The sequence below is a fragment of the Marmota flaviventris genome, chromosome 4, assembly GCF_047511675.1.
Source record: "Marmota flaviventris isolate mMarFla1 chromosome 4, mMarFla1.hap1, whole genome shotgun sequence".
NCBI classification, from domain to species: domain Eukaryota; kingdom Metazoa; phylum Chordata; class Mammalia; order Rodentia; family Sciuridae; genus Marmota; species Marmota flaviventris.
This window is the reverse complement of record NC_092501.1, coordinates 166,696,062-166,707,449: the sequence shown is the minus strand read 5'-3', so window position 1 is coordinate 166,707,449 and position 11,388 is coordinate 166,696,062.

Sequence of the window (11,388 nt, the reverse complement as noted above, 5' to 3'; positions counted from 1 at the left end):
ACAAGTTTAAGATACAATTTACAAAATTTCATACCTTTATATCTTCCCTACACTAGAAAAACTTGCTCACACAAAACTGAAAATAGGATCTCTCTTGATAATATAAAAGCCACCATCAGAAGAAATTTCTTTATGATCATTAAGTCACTTCCTTTGTTCTGAAGTTCCTAAAGTAGTATTAAGTTACATTAAATCACCTGAAAAAAAATCTTAAAGAGAACCACACACTACCATGTATATCCAAAATTAAGCTTTTAAAAATTTCCAAGACTGTTGCTATTCAATGTTATTTCAATAAGCCAGACCAACGTTCCAATTCAACATTTTTTTCCTAAATCTTACACACTGAGGGGAACAGATACCATATCATAATTTACTATCCTTGCCCAAGTTAATGCACTGGTACACCTAGTGAAATCTTCTCAGGCTACCCAGTTCAAAATAAAACTAAATGATTGGGAGTTACTTGCCAACTTGGAAGTAGAGTTCTTTTAATTTTCTATCCTAAGTATTTAAGTTCTCCGGCATGAATTATCTGGAATCACAAATTAAACAATTACCTAACCCCAACTTTTAACTGCAAGATTATGCAATGCTTCAAACTCATTTAGATACCAGGTTGTTACAATAAAAAATCTTTTAGACACACATTTAGCCAAGATCATCCCCAAGAAACAATCTATAATAACCTTTAAAATAGACCAGATAAGAAAAAATCTCTCCAGGTTTTTAACTTCCATTTAATTATGACTCCTATCAGTGGCACCATAGATTTCCCATGAGTGGACCAGATGTTTTCACAGAGGGGCAACTATAGGTGTAAAATCAAGGGTCTCAGTGTGACTGACTTTACTGCATTCAGTGTCCCTTCTTTTTAAGTGGACAGAGATGGAGCAATCCTTACAGTGCAGGGAAGAATGAGGAAATTCCCCAAAGCGAAAATGGCTCTGGCAGCTGCTGGGAGTCCCTCAGTTTCCCCTTTTACTTACAGGATTAGCTCCTTTGGATAGATCCAATCCCAGGCAATCTGGCATATCTCCTAACTTTCCAGTAGAGTCAGTTTTTATCTGCCTTAGGTCTTGAAGGGGGACGGGGGTATGTACTTTGATTGGCCCAAATTTTTCTCTTGATTCTTTTTCCTCAGTGAGTCCAAAATTTTTTCTCTTCATGGCAGATATCATAGCTAAGTCTACTTTACACTGTTGGCATAATTTAGGATTTTCCCTTAGAGCAAAGAAAATCTGAACATACAGCACCTCACACCATTTCCTTTTTTGTAAATTTTATCAAACTGTAAAATTGTATTAAAATTGATATTTCCCTCTGGTGGCCAGGTTTCTCCATCAGAGAGTTTGTATTGAGGCCAGGCCAAGAAAATGAGGCGCTTTTTCTTGAGCGTCTGAGGTTCAAATTTATCCCAATTTTTCAATACGCAGGCTAGTGGTGCACCTGGCGTATTGGAGAGAGAGAAGCTCCCATCTGAGTGAGAAGAAAACAGGACTCAGGCACCCACGCCGCGCCAGAGAAAACTGTTCTCATTAGGGACGTCTCCCTAAGTTTGAGCTTCCTAAACGGTCCAGAAAACCCGTCTCTCACCTTGCTTTGCCAAGGGGTTTCTGGTCCCCTTTAGCAAAGTGCTAGGGTCTCAGTTTGCCCTGTGCCAGAGACCCTGGGAGGATTCAGACTTAAGGGCATTACTGCTTATCCTCCGGCCACTAAAAACCCATTGCAAAAGAAAATCATGCGCTCTTTCATTGCCTTTGCTCTGTAGACTAAAGGAGCCGCCTAAGTGTTAAGGGATATCTACTGGTTGTAAGGTAGCAGATTACCCGAGGAGTTGATTCTAAAAAGGCCTCTCTAGCAGCTTAGGGAACACAACACATTTTAAACATTGGGGCGGTAAAACAGACTAGTGAAATTTACCTATGCATCTTAGAGAACCTGGGCAGATTTTACTAATTATCCCATGCCTTTCTCAGTCCTACAACCTGAATTGCTAACATTTCTGACCTGCGAAGGAAGGGGAGCATGCAGGAGGAATGGATGCGAGGTTGGGAGTGTTGCATGGCCCATACGGAGGCAAATGTGATTGGGGCTTTCCCTCAGTGCCATTCATCTACTGATCACCCTAGATACCCCTGAGGGCTGTCGGAAGGGGGCTCAAGAGAAAGGAACCTTAAGAATCGTCTGAGTGTAGCCCAGACCGGAATTCCGCAGTTGTTCCAAACTCCTTCCTCCACCTCCACGCATCCGAGGCAGATCGGGATTCGGGACACTGTGTACTCACGCCAATTGCTCTCCGGGCCCAGACAGAAAAGTTGGAAGCGGCTTTGACAGAACCCAACATGCCTGCTCTGTATTGAACAGGTGATTGAGAGCTGCCTAGGCCGGGAAACCTCTCACCCGAGAGTCTTGAAGAGTGGCGGCTGCACTAATTGCGTTTAAGTAGCCGTCGGGTGCCCACCTTACCCTCCAGAAATAAAGAGAGAGAAAGATGCACCTCAAACAGACATGGGGTGCGTGCACTTACCTCGGTGTAGAATCTCGGTCTGGGACCTCCAATATGTTACTGCTGTTGACCGGTGACGAGTCCTTGCTTCCCCAATGTTGAAGAATAACACCAAAGAAGCACGCCAAGGCAAGGTCAGAGTAGAAATTAGAAGTTTATTAAAGGACAGCAGAAAAGACTTCTCCTGGAGGAAGAAGGGGACCCAAGAGGTGGAATCCGTGGAAGTGCGGTTGTCTCCCCTTTTTATAGTTTTTGGTGATGGAATGTAGGTTGGAAGGCCTGAGGGGTGGGGCACTGGTGGGCCAAAGAAGTAATCTGGTCAGGAAGGACTTCTGAGTCAGCACCTTTTTGCTGGGGGCTGTTCATTAACATTTCTTTGAGGTGGACTTGGCCTAGGGCCTTTTCGGGACTTCATTAACATTCCATGAGTTGTCCTGCGTTTTCCCTGAGTCATTCTCCGCATGGTCTCCATTTTAGATTTCACTCGATATTAGACCCGATTTACCTAATTACACTGACTACCTAACTTTAAATCTGGCTTCAAAGACACCAGTCTTGCTGGTCACCTGTGTCTTGGTTCCTGGCTATCTGTTTAAACCAGAGCGAGTACCTTGTGACCTTGGTGAGAAGGAAGGTGCTGAGCACCTGACCTGGCGCTGGGCCCAGGATGCCTGTGAGGAGCCAGGTGCCCCTGTACCATGACTGTGCAACCCTCCACCCACTGCTGCCACAGGGCCCTCACAGCACCTTCCGGTGGTGACAGTCACGTTCAGGACCTGCTCACACTCCTCCCTGTGCAGTGTGTGACTGGCAGCCTCGTCAGTGTGCCATCCTGTGGTGCCATTGAGCCTCCAGCATGAGGAGGCCCCCCCTGCCCCTCGGGTGCACAGCCCCTCTCGGGGGTGCAGACGGGAGCATCCTTCTCCCCGACCCCATGGGTACCCTGGGTGCATGCACCTGCACTTGATGCTAACCAGAGGGCCCTGGCCGGCTCTGAAGTCCAATGCCATGGACAGATTTGCAAGGGTGAAATGGAGGCCGTGTGGAGCCTGCTGCCAACTTGCCGCAGTCTGGCTGGGCACAAATCACGAGCCACCGAAGCAGGAACAAACTCCCCCAACGCCACGCACGCGGCACCTTCTCCCAGGACACACCACACCAACCAGAAATCCCTCCTCCGGAAATCCCTCCTCCCGCACTTCCCCAACCAATGGGAACTCTCCGGGAATCCCACGAGACCGAGGTGGACAGCAGGGGTCTAATATACAATTGAATACACAGCTTAACATAACCATTATCATCTCAATGGCTCTCAACCTCTCCCACTCCATTCTGGCAAAGATGCCATGCGTCATTCCGACTCGGCTGTGGCTCTCAGCACCAACTGCTGCCTGCTGTCCTTCACTGTGGATCTGGGGGCCGTGCACAGGAGAGCCTGGTGCTCATTCCAGGGCCTCCCCTCACCCTGTCCTTGAGCGCAGTCGTAAGAACTGCCTGTGGAACAAGCCGGGGTTTGAGAAAGGGCCGGGGACAGAGGCCGTGGCCAGGAGCCCCCGGCTGCTGGCCTGCTGCTCAGCAGAGTTCAGGTGGCTTTGTTGCCCCAGCACCTAGGGAGGCAGAGCCAAGACCAGCTTGTTCTTCAGCTCCAAGACCAGCTCTTCAGCTCCATGAGGGCACCCTGCCAGGCAAGGCGGGCCTCTCTGGCCCACCACCGCAGGGAAGAAAGGCAGGGCAAGTGAGGCCTCACTGGGGACTCCAGCCTGTGCCCTGGGCCAGCCACACCAGCTGCTGTCAGTCAGTGTCAGGCACCCTTTCCCCTCACACTCGAGCTGGCTGGCGATGGTCGCCATCTTGTGTCCCCTCTGCCGCTCTGCATATTTCACATATGCTTTCTGATTTTTCAAGCATCTCAGGATCATTGAAGCTACATTTAGCTCCATCTTGCATTAGAAACAAAAATGCCAGCTTCAAGACCTTCACTTTGTTCCTACATGTGATTGTTACTCTGCAGTGTGATCGTGCACAGTTGGTGAAACAACACCAGCTAGGTTTCTCACTGAGACTTGTGTGCCACCCTGAGCACATGCTTGTTGTCAGCAGAGTTCTCGCGTATTATAACACACCACAGAAGTCTGGCTTTGGGACTTGTTAACTTGACCTTCAAAAAATTAATCTGCACATAAAGAGGTCTTGTGGGTTTGCAGGATTTGGTGGCAGCGAAATCAGGGGGCTGGGGATGGGGCCAAAGCCAGCCAGCCAGTGTTTGTCTCCTGCCCACCACTGATACAGATACCAGACCTGTAGCTCAGCAGGTCTAAGCTTCTGTTTGCTTAGGTATTCATGGGGGAGAAACCTCCCAGCGGGCTGGAGGGACAGGCTGGTGATGTGCACCAGCCAGGGGTGTGGGAGTGCGTGGCCTTGCTCAGCCTCTGCAGCACAGCGTCCAGGTCTGCTCCTAGAACACAGGGCTCTGGGTGCTCAATGTCTGCAGCCTTCAGGGTCACCAGGCTCATGAAGCAGAAGCATGAAATGATGAGAATAAGGACCGACCATGGCCAGGACTGCTGCGGGCATCGCAGACACTCAGGGTAAAGCTGCATTCCAGATGCGCCGAGAAAGTCAAGCAGAAACTGAGAAGATGTGGAAGGCCTACCATATCCAGCTCTCAGGCAACAGCTGGGAGATGTGCACAAAGGGTCACGCAGGCTGGACACTGGGGGAATGACCAGAGTGAAACTCCCAGAAAGGAGATGCCCCAACACAAGCGGGCATCACCTGCATGGGCCTCCGACACTCACCACACGTGGGCTTAGAGTCCGCAAAACGCCGTGTGTTGGGGGACAGGCAGGAAAACATTAGAAAAGTCAACCGCCAGAATTCTCCCCAATTCGATTTAAAGTACAGGTCAAGCACCCCTTGTCCAGGAATCTGAAATGCTCCAAAACCCAGCGTTCTCTAGCTCTGCCACGACACTCAAGTTTTGTATTTTGAAACATCTTAAATTTTTGGATTAGAGATGCTCAACCAATAAAGTCTACGTAAAAATTCCCAAATCTGCAGAACTTCAAAATGGAAACACTTTGGTCCCAAGTAGAGCAGATGGGTAGCAAATGCGCACGGTCGGCAGACGCAAGACCTGAGTGTGGGAAGAGGGAGGCAGCCGAGGCCGCAGGATGCAAGAGGGACCAACCGTGAGGAGGAGATCCGGCAGTGGCAGATGCGGGAGGCACCGCCCCGCTGTAGGCAGAGGAGGGAACGCAGCCCAGAGCCTGGGGTCCAGGGTAGGAATGAAGACTCTCCAGGCAACGGGGCAGTTCAGGAGGCCGCTGGCTCAGAGATGAGATGGTGAGGGGCGAGGCACATCCCACTGCAGGCTGAGGCTTGGGGCCGGCAGCAGCGGCTTCCCTGGCCCCGGGAGAGAAGCCGAGAAGTGCAGGGTCAGAGCCAGTACGCCAGAAAAGGGGGCAGAGTGACAGCCCACCATCCAGCAGAAAGCAGGGGCGACAGGCCCAGGCCCTCGGCAGTTGCCGCAGAGTGGAGTTGGAGAAGGCCCCCGCAGGGCCACGGCCTTGGAGGCGTCCACGCGCTCAGGGCCACGGCTTCTGAGCTGCCTCCAGGACTGCGGCTCCAGCTGCCCCGGGGTTCTCCCTGCTCACCCTGGGGCTCGCACCCCGAACCCTGGGACACCCAAGCGGCTCGTGGTGGAGAGTTGGACGACCACTCCACCAGCCTCCGCCACTGAGGCTTGCCTGGCGCACTGATGGGCAGACCACACTAAGGATGCTGCAGGTGGGTCTCGGTGAGCTCAGGGAGGAGGGTGGAAGGTCACCAGGCTGAGAGCCAGATGCCAGTTCTGTCCCTTCCACCCAGGCTGGCCCCGCACCGCAGCCTGGCTCTGTTCGCTTCTGCTTCCACCCTGCTGCCCGGGCGTCCCTGGTGGACACAGGCCAGGGAAGGGCTGGCCCCCAGGATGGAAGGTGGAAAACACCGGGCGCCAAAACTCATCCCGCGGCCTTCCCTGACAGAACGGTAAGACTGTTCTGTGGAGTCACACACACACAGAATGAAACACTGGCCCGAGGCAGGGGCAGGAGGTGCTGGGCACTTCCTGGGCAGGAGAGCCAGCTGTGGGTACTGCCGAGTCACGGTGGTGCAGTCGTCAGGAGCAGCTCGCAGGCTCCAGTCAGGCCAGTGAGCAGAGGGTGGGTGCCAAAAGGAACTCAGGCAGCAGAGCGCAGAGCGGGTTCCCACCAGGAGCCGCGGCCAGGCCACGAGCCCAGAGGCTCTCCTGCCCAGGCCTGGTCATGCGGCCGCTCTGCTCAGGGGGCCACTCATTGCTGAGGTACAGTGACAGCCCCTGTGGTCAAGGTCAATGCCTACTTGGTCTTTGAGGACGGCCCAGCTGAGGGTCCAGCCCTGGAGAGCCCTGGGAGCGGGGACACACCTGGCCAGGATCCTGCTGCGGGGCAGGAGTGTGACACCGCGAGCAGGGCTGGTTCTGGCGGGCATGAGGGCCTGCCCAGGCTCCTGGCCTGCTGTGGGCAGCAGCTCACACCAACATCTCCTCACTGTGGCACAACGCCAGGAGAAGGGCCAGGTCTTCCGGCAGACTGGGGTTGGCCGGTGGCCGGGTTTGGCAGCCTCAGTCCTCTCTGGGTGACATGGATTCTTAGCTGAAAAGAAAAAGGAGAACCCAGGAGGGCCCCTGAGGAGTGAGTGTCTGTCACCTCGCCTCCGACTCTGGCGCTTCAGGACCGTGTCCTCTCTCTCCAGCTGGTAGGTCCTCGTGAGAAAAGCCCAGGCCTAGGTACCAGGAGCCCGCCCAAGGAGGCTCCCGGCTTGTCCCTAGGACGCAACCTGGCCCTGGGTGCCGGCACCTTGTTTCCCACGGGCTGGGAGAGCCTGGAGGGCCCAGAGGGACAGGAAAGACTTGTTTCCTGAAGGAGTCACTCAACTGCTGTGCTAGAACAGAATATTCCGGAAGAAGCTGAAATGGAGGAAGAGCATCCATGGTCTAGATGGAAGCGAGTGAGTAACCGTGGCCGTGGGGACAGTGGCTGCCCTCCACGTACCCCATGGGACCCTGGAGCTCTGGACTAGGGCAACCCAGCAGGATGTCCACTGAGCCAGCCAAGCCTGGGGGCAGGGGGAGCAGCTTCGGAGACTCTGGGCCTGAGATGTCTGGAGAAAGTCCAGGTGGGTGCCGGGCAGCCGCAGGTATGAGAGGGGCCCACGCAGAGGCCGGTGGGGAGAGACCCTGGTGGAGCCCCAGCCGGGGACGGCTGCATCATGGGCCGGCACCTGCTTCTTGTGTTGAATGAATGATAATCAAAAGCAGCAAAACTTCATGAAAATAGAACAAATAGTTTCATTAAAATGGGAAAAGACGGAGGCTGACGGCCTTTGAGTGAGAGGGTATCAACACACGCCAAGTTTTCTCTAAAAGGTTGGAGAAAAGCAAAGCTCATCCTTAGTGAGTGAGGCAGAATACTAGACGGCAGGAGGAAGGAGGCGTGGGATCAGCCAGGCGGCTCTCCCAGGCCCGGGCCTTCTCCTGTGGAGAGGCCTGGTACACACACCTGTGTTCTGTGCAGTCTGTGCCTGGTGAGAGCACCTCTGTGGACGACTGCGGAACCCTGTGTGGGGCTTACAGGCTGGAGGCAGACCAGCCCCACGTCCAGCCGGTCGGTCCTGCTCTGCCGGGTGCAGACATCTGTCTACAGGTCTGCGCTCCACCGCCAGAGCCAAGCCCGCACCTGGGTGGTCCCAGGGGCTGCCGATGCGAGCTCAGGGCGCCTACGACTGGCGTCTGGCGGTTCACACAGGGCGCGGCTGGCTGCTGTCTCTTATAGGAGGGGCCTGCTCCCTGGCCTCTCAGGAGCCTCTGACCCATTCCCTGCATTCTGCCCGGGAACCCTCTAGGGTCACCTCTGGAACTGTGGCTCAGCTGCCTCAGGCCACCAGGAGGCCCAGGTGTCAACGCTGGAGAGCACTGTGGTGACGAGTGGTGAGTGTGGGCGCCTGCCATCTCCAAGGTGTTCGGTCAGCCACCGAAGCCTGAGGGTCACCGGGCCTCTGCTCACTGGCCCTCCAGATGAGGAGCGTCCTGTTGGCTGACCAAGGTGTCCCGGACTCCCCAGGAGCCTGCCGTCCTCTGGGGCCCCAGGCCCCCCTCTGCCGTGTGCTCGGGCGTGGGGGGCCCTGGCTAAATCTGCAGGTGTAGACGTGGCTGGCACAGTCAGTCGGGTCGACCTGGTGCCGCCTTCAGAAAGGGCTTGGTGCGTGCCACCCTGGGCACTGCTGTGAATCCTGTGGTTTCAGGGACCTCATGGACAGAACAGAGGCTCAGGGCCTTACGGGCGCTGAGTGCTATGCCTCCCCCTCCCCACTGAGGACTGAGGAGGCTGCTTTCTCCTGGGCTCAGCTGCCTCAGGCCACCAGGAGGCAACAAGAGGTCACTCAGCAAGTGACAGGGACATGCAAGCCGCGACAGGTGGCCACTCTGTGGACCCTGCCCTCTGCTCTGCACCTTTCAGATTTTGTTTGGGGACTTTGCCGTCCAGAGCGTGGACCTCTCCGCAGGCTGCGGGTCAGACCCTGGCAGCACCCCAGGAGCTCAGTTCCCCTCTCCCGCTCGGGCACGCGGGATCTGTGCCCTTGTTGGTGATGTTTCACTTTATTTTTGGTGCCAGAGATTGAACCCAGGGGCACTCACCTACCAAGCCACATCCCCAGCCCTTTTTATTTTAAGACAGGGTCTCGCTAACTTGCTGAGGCTGGCTTTGAACTCATGACCCTCCTGCCTCCTGAGCCACTGGGAGGACAGGCCTGTGCCTGGCCATTGGTGACTTTTTAAACACAGTTTGCTTCACGGTGGTAAAATGTATGGACCATGAAAGTGACTGAGAGCAGGTCACTCTGCTGCTGGCCCGTCTTAAAGTCGTCTTCTGACAGTGGTGGCTGCGGCTGCTCCTGGGGGCAGGTGGGGTGTGTCTGCTTTTCTGGGGCCCGGGCGGGTCAGTGAAGCCAGGGCACTCGTCCTGGGCGTCCTAACAGCCACGAATCCAGCCAAGAAGGCACTGGGGACCACAATCTTAGTTCCTGACTGGCAGGAGAGGGCCAGTGGGGTCACTTGGGCCTGTGGGGAGGTGCGAGCTCCAGGTGCCTGCCCGCGGGTAGGGCTGCGACAGAAGCAGACGCCCGCCTCTCCGGCTCCCTACTCTGGGCCAGGGTCATCTGTTTGCTCTGCGAGAAACTCTTACACACTCCCATGCCAAGGCCAGGGACAGTGAGAACCCCGAGGGACCATGGGAACACTGTGCGGCCAGCACCTTTGGTCCATGCGGATGGACAGCTGCCCTTGGCCGGAAGATCCTCTCGCACCACGCCAAGCTCTGCCGCACAGCCCAGCTCTGGCCGCCCTCTGGGTCCCGTCTATGTCCTCCTGAGCACTGGGATCTGCATGGCCGGGTCTCCCTGCAGCATGGAGCGCCACACAGCATTCCGTGAGAACAGAGAGTGCCTTGGAGCCCTAGGTCATGCAGAGTGCCGGAGGCGAGATGCCCTGAACATGCCCAGCCTGACCTGCCTCTGCCCCTCGGAGCTCCACCCTCCACACTGGCTGCCCCCTGCTGCTCCCGCCCTCTCCCCGTCCTGCATGCCACACTTGCTTACAGGGGCAGGTAGTGGGACCCCGCGGCCTCCCCCTGGACACTGGACCCTCAGCCTCACCACCGCATTATCCTGAGCTGGCTGTCTTGAGTGACAGGCACCAAGGAGCCTGTCCTCCTGGGGTGCATGGCTGGATGTCCCTGTGGTGAGGCCCCCAACCTGGGGGTGCATGCATGCTCCCCCGAATGCAGTGTCAGGGACCCGGACGCCTGCTGTCCTCTTATGGAGGGCCATGCTTTCCACCGCTGGCCCGCAAGATCGTGCCTTTACAGAGGTAGGTTAATGGCTGTCCCCAGGGCAGAACTCTGAGGCCCACCCAGTGACTGACAACTCCCACAAAGTGTGTGCTCATGATGGCCTCTGTCTGATCTTGCCTCCGCACTCTGCATGACCTAGGGCTCAAAGGCACTCTGTTCTCACGGAATGCTGTCATGTCTGTGTGGTGCTGCATCTCAGCAGGCTGAGCCCACAGGCGGGCACTCTGTACCCCCACCACAGAGTGGCCGTGGGAGTAGGGTTCTTGCAAAATGGAATTTTAACCCTAACCCTTTACACGGCCCCACCCAGGGTGGAACTGAAGGACGGCCGTCCTCTTCCTGGCACGGCTGCCTTCAGCCTTGAGCCCCATGCTTTGGTCATCTGTCCTTGGGCCTTCCACCGCCTGCCCATCCTGGGGGTGGGCGGAAAGGTGCCTGGGGACCCAGGGCACTCTGAGCAGGGCTGGGCTTGGCCCCAGGGTGGGTGGGGCTCCTGCACTGCCTGACTGGAAGGCAGCCCTCCCTGGTCCTGGTGGGGGACCCGGGCCTCACACGCAGAGGTCAGGAGGCGGTGGGCAGGGGGCGGTGGGCAGGGGGCGGTGGGCAGGGCAGGGCCTCCCTGCGCTTGTGCAGTCCCCTCACTCTCAGCAGAGAGACAAGCAAGCCCTGCTTCCCGGCCACCTTTGTGCCTGCTGCCCTCCACCCCAGGGTGCACCCCCAGACACAGCTCTCCTAGACAGAGGCCAGCCCTCCCCAAGGCAGTTCTGGTGGCAGTGGACTACAGGTGGCCCAGGGCATGTGAGGACAACGTGGGTTTAGTTTGATGGGAAAAGTGATGCTCAAGGGGGGATCACTGCAGGTCACACAGGATCAGCAGACAGAGGCTCCAATCCCACTGCAAGCCCGGGACCCCCACACCCCCTTGCCCTGTAGACTGCTGGCATCCCTGCC